Source organism: Scardinius erythrophthalmus (genome assembly GCF_964197995.2).
Source record: "Scardinius erythrophthalmus genome assembly, chromosome: 2".
In the NCBI taxonomy this organism is placed as follows: Eukaryota; Metazoa; Chordata; class Actinopteri; order Cypriniformes; family Leuciscidae; genus Scardinius; species Scardinius erythrophthalmus.
Window position 1 is genome coordinate 58,887,937 of NC_138222.1, and position 10,609 is coordinate 58,898,545.

Below are 10,609 nucleotides of genomic sequence, written 5' to 3' on the forward strand. Positions count from 1 at the left end.
ATATCCAGCCACTAGCCAGTGACGTTACACTGCATCCATCCGCCGAATCAAGTAACCCGCAACATTTCTGGAGATAAAACAGACACCAACAACTGTACTTAGACATTGTGACCGTGTTTTAAGTGGAATAATTGATTACAGACCGTGTAAAAATAATGAATGTTATGTGTAACGTAGGCTAACGTTAAAGTTAGCATACGTTAACGGTCGCTAGTTCGACAGACGTCGACGTCGTCAATAATTCATAGTTCATTTCAACATAACTTCTTGTTGACTTTCTGACTTCTTTGACTAACGTTACTTAACATTAGGAAAGTTGTAATAAAACAGGGTTGCTCACCTTTACGCTCGCTCCTGCTTGAACCTCTCGTCCTCCTGTTGACGTAGTGATTTGAACAGTGTGGACAAAAGCGCGCGACTCGCGAGGAGGCGCTGGGTCAAAATTTCCAAAACAAACCCAAATGCTGGGTCATTGTCAGCTGATTACGGAGAAAATAACCCAGCAACATAGTCAAAATGCTCAACCCAGCATTTGGGTTTAAAAAATAACCCAGCATTTTTTAGAGTGTAGCACTATTACTGCTAGATACTGTACACTAATTATCAATATGTAGTAGCGTAGCAGACTTATGATTTGGGAAAGCTGTCAATAATTAGCCTATGCACTGCTGTCTTTTAGAGAACTATTCATAAACTAAATAATTTTTAAGAATTGTTTTTATAAATGCACTTGTCTGGAACACTTACCCTGTGGCCGATTTTCCGGCATTCCTCTGGACTGGCTTTGAATAACTAGACTCATCATGGTGAGTACTGGAACATACTGAGTCATCAGCCATCCAAATACCAGTTTTTTTTTTGTTTTTTTTTTTTTATCTAGCTTTTATTTATTTTTATTTCAGTTTTAGTACTTCAAACCAAGTTGAAAAACTATGTGATAAGCTCTCAGGAAGAGCTGTAGACAGCAATATACAGTGACAGTGTTACAAAGTCATCTATATTAGATAACTTAATGTCTGACTGAAGTCACTTGAATCAGTAAGATTCAAAATACTTTACATCTTTTGTATCATGTTTTTATTTATGTTAAAATGCTCTCAAGGATGGTTTCTGCACAGTCAAAAACTGAACTGATGGATATTTTGTCTGCATTAAAGCCACTGGATCATATCACTGATATGTGCAGTTTAATGTCTCTCCCTTCTTTTTTACTGTATTCATGTTTTCAATGTGACATGGATCACATTACAAGTGATAACAGCAGCATCTCCTTGTTCATCTTTGTCAGAGCTGTCTTTCAGCATCAAACTTACAGGCAGTTAAAATATATTATTTATGTTAATATTTTACATTAGGGCCTGGTTTCACAAGCAGGGCTCAGATTAAGCCAGGATTAAGCCTTTGTTCAAAGTAGTTTTTATAAACATGCCTTTGAAAAAAACATTACTGCTTTGCATCTTGAGACAAAACAATGGCACTGATATTTTAAGATACATCAGTTCAAGTTGCTTTCAGGTAAAACGGCTCAAACATGCATTTTAGTCTGGGACTAGACTTAAGCCTTGTCTGTGAAACTGTGGGTATAATGTTACAGTCCTGAATCTTTTTAATAACCACTCTTGACTAAAAACACGTTTATCCAGTAGTTTGAGCATCAGCGTGACCTAGTGTCTGACATATGTATCTGCACAAATCTTCTTCCCAGAGCCATCATCAATGTTGTAGATTGTACTTATTTAACTTAAATGCCCAAACTTTAATATTTATTCAAACATGCATGCATTAATGCATGTAAATATGTTACTCACCAGAGAAAACTATTGGTTTGACACCAAATAGGTTATATTTGTTTAACATTTTACTTCTTGTTTAAACACATTTAGTTTATCCAAATGTGTCTTAATATATGTTGATAAATGGATTAATGTAAAAAAAAAAAAGATGATGTAATGCTGTTATAGACATCACTGTGTAATCTTGTAATATGTAAGTAGGATAATAGCTAAACTAAACATTTCATATTTGACAGCTGTTTTATAATAAGAATGTGAAACGAAATACAACAAAAATAATCAGGGATGAAAACTAATAAACTTTTGTCTATGTTTATTTGTTCAAGTTTAGAGTGTTTTTCTGTCCAGTTCATGTCTAAATGTCATTTTTTTTATCTCCCATTTTGTTGGCTGGTTTAGTTGTCCTCTGTCCTCTGTCCCATGTCAGTTTGTTTCTATGGTTTCAGATTTGATTTGAGTCCTTAGTTCAGGTGTGTCTTGTTAATTAGTCTCATTAGTTCCTCTTGTTTGCCTGTGTATTTTAGCCTGAGTTTAACCCTGTCTAGTTGTCTGTCGAAGTCGCTGTAAGCTTGGTTGTTCTGTCCCGTCCTGTGTTACAGAATTCTGAGTATCTTGAGTTAAGGATGGTCAAATGAAGCCTCATGAAGCACTGAGGCTTTCCCTTGATTGTTCCGGGAAAAGATTCAAAGAATCACGAGTGTCGAAAACAGTGCCATCTAGTGGCAGGTCAAATTTATAGCAGCCATAAACCCGTTGTTTTATCTATTAAGCACAAATAAAAGCCTGACAACGCTACATGTTCAGTTTTCTATAATTCACATATTAAAGTGAGGCAATAAATTAAATGTAACAATTATATTAATACTAATTTCTAAAATGTTAATAGCCTAAATGGACTTAAACTTTCAAAAACCTGAGGAGTAGTTTCAAGGATGTTTAGAGGATCATAAGCGCAAAATAATTAAAAATATGTTATGCTTTCTGTAGCCAATAAGTGACTGTACTGAAACCTATATGCCAAACTACTATATATAATATTAAATTATGAATAATGTACTGTTCTGCATGAGATTAATAATTATAGCAAAGTATTTCTTGGTAAAGAATTATTACATTATTGGACAACCTGACTTGCTTGTTTCCAAAAATGTAAAAACATTAAGGGTCAAATCAAATTTAAATAATATTAATAAATAATTATAATAATTTCTATGATAAAAAATAATAGAAATAGCACATTAAATAGCACACCACTTTTTGTCAGTTTTCAGGTCTGTTATAAGGACCGTTTTTGCTCATGTGTCCCGCAATAGGGAAAAGTTCTGCTCAGCAAGAAAATAATTAGAGGGAACATTGCTGGTAACCAGGCTTGTGCGAAATTCAGAATTTCAGAATTGGCCTCCATTCAATTCATGAATTGGAATTTGAATTGAATTTATTCCGCCCCACAGGACGTTGAATTGAATTTGAATTGGAATGACAGGAAGTGGAATTAAATTCATGGCAATTCAAAGAAATTCTACACAGTCACACAACAGAAAGAATGTGTTGAGTCTCGCATGCATTCAGTGTTAGGAAGGTTACTTTGGAAATGTTATTGTTTACTGTTATTAGTTACCCATTATAAATGTGGTTTGGATTACTTTATTTGGATAACTTTATCAATGCAAAGTAATTTCGTTTTAAGTTGATTAGTAATAATTGAATTAAACATTTTACCTCAGTAATACAACTAAATACAATTACATTAATTTTGTAATTTAATAACCGAAATTTCATTTCACGTAACTATTTACTCCTCAACCCTCCATACATTTTGTTCTAAAATAGATATTGATCAAATTCTTGAAATAAATTACGCCCTCAATGTTGTTTAATTAGTTTTGTTCCAATGTAATTTTCATTTCAAAGTAATCACACAAACACAAAGTTGTTGTACATGCAGTTATCATTTATTGAGTCATGTTCCATCATGTTCCACAAAATTACAATCACAATAAATCAAACTTAATTATTTGTTCTGTGACTAGAGCTTTTAACATTAATTGCTGGGGGAAAACATATCCTTTTAATGTAATCTGTACTTCAGATTACATTAAAGTAGTTCAAACTAATATCATTTATAATGCAATCATATCTGACATATACTGTAAAGCTTCATTGTTAAATACTTCACTTAAAATATGTATATGAATTTCTTTGAATTTTTAGTGAATTGCAATTCTGCTCCCTTTAATTCAAATTCTAATTGTAATTCTAGATCCTGTTTTCAATTCAAATTCAAGAATTTAATTGGAATTAAGGAGTCATTCTCAATTCAATTCTGAATTGTGCACAAGCCTGCTTGTAACACAGGGTTTATTTAGAGGGGACATATCATGCTAAATCCAATTTTTTAGCCCTTAAATGCATTTTGTTGTATATTTGGAGTGTTTAGAAGTACAGAAAAGTTGAAATTATTCTCTTCAGGTGCTTCGTTGATATCTTTATATTCTGTTTTGGCCTTATTTTTCAACCTGTTCAGATTTTTCTGTTATCTATGACGTTTTGTGAACTATTACATCACAGTATTTGCAGCGGAACTGCCAAATAAGGACATTGACTTCCAGCCCAACACTTCGAGCAATCCGCCTGTGGCGAGCACGACGAGGTCGAGGGCCGTGGGAGGACGGCGCGAGGCCGGTGGCGCGATTGATAATGAGCGACACGTGCGCGACGCACCGGTCTCGCATCTCTCACGGAGGAGCGGAAGCATGGAGGAGCGACGACAGTGAAGAGCGAGAGAGGAACAGGCCTACGTTTTATTTGATGTGTTGTTTCTGTTTTGTGTGGCCAGCAGTCGTCCGTGAGGGGCTGCTGGCTTTTACTTTCATTTTGTATTGAGCGTCGAGCGTCGAGCCGTTCCCCAACGAATGTCCAGTACCATCGCATGGCACCGCGAGTGACTCTCAGCCGGTTGAGGACCGAGCGGCAGTGTGTCCGGGAACCGGATCAAGAATTTTTTTTTTCTTCCTCTCTCCCCTCTCTCGTCTCTGTCGCTCCTCGTGCTTCCGTCTCCTTTTCCCTCACCTCGTCTATCCATACCTCCAGCCCAGGTACCGCAGCCGCCGTGATCGGTCCCCCCGGGGAGGGGGGGAGGGGGAGTAAGCGCAGTCTCGTGGGTGCCCCCCGGCCTGCGAGGGGCGATGGGGGTATGTGGCGAGCACGACGAGGTCGAGGGCCGTGGGAGGACGGCGCGAGGCCGGTGGCACGATTGATAATGAGCGACACGTGCGCGACGCACCGGTCTCGCATCTCTCACGGAGGAGCGGAAGCATAAAGGAGGAGCGACGACAGTGAAGAGCGAGAGAGGAACAGGCCTGAGTTTTATTTGATGTGTTGTTTCTGTTTTGTGTGGCCAGCAGTCGTCCGTGAGGGGCTGCTGGCTTTTACTTTCATTTTGTATTTGTTTTATTTTTATTATTAAAAGTCTTTAAATGTTCGCCGGTTCCCGCCTCCTTCTTCCCATAACATCTGAACCCCGTTACACCGCCATTTTTATTTCTCGCTGCAATTTTGTAGTCCAAGCTAAAAGATGCAGAAGTTACGAGAGGGTAAGTTAAAATGTTCGGTTGTTGGATGTAGTAACCCACACGCTTCATTACACCGTCTAATGTAGATGAACTGCCGCGCTTGTGACGGCGCATGTTTAACTGAAAGAACGAGCAGAGAAAGAGACCGGGTCGCGCGCGCACTCTCTCTCTCTCTTCGGAGCCAGGCGAAAGTGTAAACAAGACATCACCGTCTCCAAACTAGACGCTGTCTTGCTCTCTCTCCCTCGCACATATTAATCAAAATAAATCGACATGGTGGTAAAAGGTCGGAAGACCAAAGTTTCATGTGTAAATACAGTAACACACCATTGCGATACATCCAAGACGTTGTTCTGCAGGTTCGTCGTCTTCATTTTCATCTCGCTCCGGCTCCGACTCTGGCTCGAACATGTAAGGCTGGCTGGACAAATCTTCCGTTGTTGACATTTTGTTAATAACGTGTGAATAAAAAGTTTCTGTGCCGCTAGATAATCGTATCTCTGCTATCAAACTACAAAAATGGCCGAACGGGGTGGAGTTGAACCTCTGCAACCTGAAGAGGGGGCGGGGTATGAAGTGTCTCAATTGTATTTAAAGAGACCGCACCAAAACGAGTTGCTCTCAGATGCACATCAGAAAAGGGGTTGAAAAGGGGCCTGTGGAGCTATAATAATGAGGAATTCAGACCCAAGCATTGCAGTTCCGCTTTATATAGACTACAAATGTATGATTTATATGTAAAAAGGAACGATTTAACCCCTTAAACCCTAAGCGTCCCGCCGGCGGGACGGCACCCCATGGAAAAAATTCATAATCAAATTACTAAGCAACCACTGAATGATATGATACAAAATAGGTATCATTTAAATTTAGAATCTCAGCTTTTCAATGCACCTATACATTTTATTCAACTCCTAAATGGTGCTGAGTTATTCCTTTAGAACGGATTATACCGCCGGAGGGCGCCCCCTAGCTATGGAGAAAATTAATTGTCATATTTTTCAAAACTACTGCATTGATCAACACAAAATAGGCATCATTTGAAAGCTTAGAGTCTAAACTTTACAATGAATGTAGCCATTATGATTATCTCCAAAGTAGTGCTGAGTTATTTGCTGATAAAATGATTTTTTTTTTAATACATAATTTATGAGGAAGAGGAAATTATGTACTGCAATGTGTCAAAAACATCATACTGCTCAGATAGTCTTGTGTCATATGTCATTTGAAAGGTCTCAATGAGTAGAATACAACAAGCATAATTGTTTCAGGCTTTTACTAAACTTGAGCAAGGTTTTTGTAAAATAAGCCCCTCAAGAGACCCATGGGTAAATCATATATGGATGCTGAATTTTAGACACATTTCCGCTTGTAACTTCATGAAACTCCGATTGTGGAAAATGACACATCATTATTTACAGCAGATGCTTACAATTAAAATGAGTCCAAACTCAACGTAATCCATCACTCAGAACTAAAGATATTCCTCATGGAGTTCTAATTCACAAAAAATACACAAACGCACGGAGCCAAGCGAGGTAGCTTAGACTTGGCCTTTTTACTCGTATCTTCATGAAACATACATCGATCATGAAAAATGACACATCGTTATTTACAGCAGGAGCTCATGATTAAGACGAGCCCAAACTCATCAGTCAGATCTAAAGATATTCTTCATGGCGTTCTAACACAGAAAATACCAAAGACGCACCTAGCCAAATATATACTCATGAAGCACTCGCGTTTGGTCTTTACTTATAACTTCACGAAGCATGCACATATCGTAGAAAAATGCACATCATTATTTTCAGCAGACTCTCACGATTAAAAAGAGCCCAAACTCAGCATAATCCATCACTCATATCTAAAGTTATGCCTCGTGGAGTTGTAACACAAATGCGCACATAGATCTTTATTATAGATGTAGCACTTATGTCGCGTTCTAACTCATAACTCAATGAAGCATGCATCAATTGTGGAAAATGGCACATCATTATTTACAGCAGAATGTTACGATTAAAAAGAGCCCAAACACACCATAATCCATCACTCAGGTCTAAAGATATTCCTTATAGCGTTCTGACACAAAAAAAATACCAGAGGCGCACCTATGAAGTAGCAATAGCAGTGATGCTATGTTGTTTTGATGTGACGTTTCAGCTCATAACTCAATGAAACATGCATAGATTGTGAAGAATCGAACATCTTTATTGACAACAGATTCTCACGATTACAAAGAGCCCACACACAACAGAATCCATTGCTTTGATCACGAGATATTCCTCACGAAGTAATGCATACTTGGCTAAAAAACAAGTCTCTCATCCTTCTGGGGAGCAAAGTGTTTTCCAATTTTCCCGGAACCGTCCGCGCTCGTTTTCAAACGTGGAATAACACAAAATATGTATCATTTTAAAGCTTAGAATATCAGCTTTTTAAAGAATCTAACCACTTCGATCAACTCTGAACGAGTGCTGACTAGTCTCTCTAAACCGGAGTGTACCGCCCGTGTGCGCCACCCATGGCGCCCCCTAGCTGCGAAAATATTCATTATAATATATTTTTCAAAAATATTGCCTTGATTCAAACAAAATTGGTGTCATTTGAAACCTTAGAGTCTGAACTTTACAGTGAATGTAGCCTATTTGAAAAACTCCAAAGTATTGCTGAGTTATTTGCTGATAAAGATATAAAAAAAATTAATAATCTATAAAATACTTTTTTGTACTATGTACTGCAATGTGTCAAAAACATCATACATCTCACGAAACATTCAAAAATCGTTGAAAATGGCACTTCATTTTTTACAGCATATTCATACAATTAAAATGAGCCCAAAATTAACTTTATCTATTGCTTTTATGATAAGATATTCTTCATGGTGAAACACTATAAAAAATGCCCATGAGGGGGCGTCAAGGTCTCAACAAAAATGCTATCTTGGTTCCAAAGGCTGTAACGTTTGATTACTTTATCCAATCACCAAAAAATTTTATCCAGATGCAGCTCATATATAGAGGGACTTCCCCAAAAAAAGAATTTTCCTCCTACCTTATTTCCTTCCTGAGTTATTCCATGTCAAATAAGAAAGATATGCATTATCATTATAAAAATTATATTTATTTTTTGTCTTTTATCAGCAGTTTCTCGGCAGAAGAATGTCCAAATGTAATTTAATTTATATTTTCAAAAAATGTGAAAAGTGTTCTTTCAAACGATACCTACCTTTTGACTCTCCTTGCTATAGTTTTGAAGTTATGAGTCTTTAGTTTTGTGTGTGTCACTCAGACAAAAAAACTCCAAAAATGGCTCAGGGTTTAAGGGGTTAAAAGCATGATATGTCTCCTTTAAAGGTGCAATGCGCAAGTCTCTGAGTTTTTGCAGAACTATGACCCCTCTGGCGACAAGCGAAACTGCAACCAGAGGTGTGCACGCTCATGGACCACACGGTCTCTTTGAATCCATCTTCCACTTTTGTCGAAAGTTGACTAAAGTTTTGTCGCTCGAGTTGTCTTTGCTGATTCGGAGAATGGCGGCGAATACACAAACCTGCCAGACATAGCCAGGTGAGCGTGAACGCGCATGACGTCACGCCCAGTTTAAAATTCCGTCCCGAATCCCTCTTATTTATTTTACTGTACAGGATTATAGAGGCAATCGCAGTGATCATAGAAGGGCTCATTCAGCCCATCAGGCAATTGTTTAAGCATGTATGGGTTAGAAAAACGGGTATTTTTAACATGAAATGTTGCGTATTGCACCTTTAATAAATAGTTTTTTTTTTTTCATTGAATGTCATTTTAAACACATTATTACAGAACAGTAAAGTGATTACACAAAGAATGAACCTATCTAAATATTTATGTATTGGTATCATATAAGATTATTTGAAAACAACAAATGTTGAATATATATATATATATCCCCTGAACATCCAAACACCCCCCAAAAGATTACAATGAGGCCTACATTTAAAGCAACTGATACATGATTGACAAAATTAGATTTTGTGTTACATGTGCAATCTGTCTTGACATCACAGATTAGATTCTTTAGTGATCACTCTGATATCAGTGTAAGTGACGCCTTTGTATGTGCCCTTGGTTTCATACTGCAACACACTGCCGTTCTTGCAGGTGATCTTCACTGTGCCAGTGTAAGGCAGGTCAAAAGTGGCTCTGGAAATGGTGACGACAACCTTCACCTTCCTCCCTGGTGGCACATCTATATCGGTAGACACAGTTTCGGTTCTCTCATCTGTCTGCACCTGACTGTAAGAGCTTTCTGATCCAACAGTGACACTGAATCCTGTAGAAACTTCTAGAATCCCTGGAATCCCAGCCTTCACTTCCATACTGAATGTTGATGAAAAACTTTCATTCACAGACCATGAAGATTGTTTGGTTATTTTCTTTGAGGTTTCAACTCTTTGTTTCTGAGTGATGGAGGAGTCGTTCCTGTAAGAGATGGATTTGATTTCTTCTACAGCCACTTGTGGTATCAGTTGGTGGATAGTGGGATACTTGACATTGGTGAGAACGGTTGATTGAACTGCATTGAGGAACATGAATCCCATGCGGTCAATGTCTGCCCCACATTTTCCTACAACTCCCAAACAATATCCAGAGCCGACATCAATGGGATATTTTGTTTTTAAACCATATGTTGTCATCTTTGCAAAAAATTCTTTCCCCCGGTTGGTCTTGAATTTAATGGCTCCAAGACGCGTTCCCTCTCCGTTCCCCCACAGGGACAGTGAGGTGAAACACTCATCAGGCTGGAACTTGTACTCGTTTCACTTCTGCCATCGGAAAGCCAAACCTTGACAGCCTTCACCTGCCATTCTCCCACCCAAACCCCGATCTTCTCCAAACTGGCACCGTTCTTCTCACCAGTAAGTGAAAATGCATGACCTCCACTTCCACCAATTTGAGAAAGAGTTGTTGGGTAGGACATATTTGAATTGAATTGATCTGAAAATAATATCACAGATTAGAATTAGCATCAGCTGTATACTTTATTTGCAGTGTGTAGCAACTCATAATGTAATAAGGATTACATTATTATTGTAATAAAATGTTTATAATGTAATAATTTTCTCAAAATGTAATAAAATCGAGCTCATAATGTAATAACAATTTTTATATTATAAGAAAATTATTACATGATATACTCACCAAAAACATATCATTGTCAAATAATTGTAGTAGCTTTTAAAACATAAAAAAAAAAAAAGTATTCCCT

General features: G+C 37.7%; 1 pseudogene across 1 annotated transcript; it reads right to left on the bottom strand.

Annotated features, from left to right (window-relative positions):
• Positions 1 to 9,401: 9,401 nt before the first annotated feature.
• Positions 9,402 to 10,321, bottom strand: LOC308680971 (aerolysin-like protein; annotated as a pseudogene). Its single transcript has one exon. The product of its transcript is annotated as an aerolysin-like protein (transcript).
• Between the last annotated feature and the right edge of the window lie 288 nt (positions 10,322 to 10,609).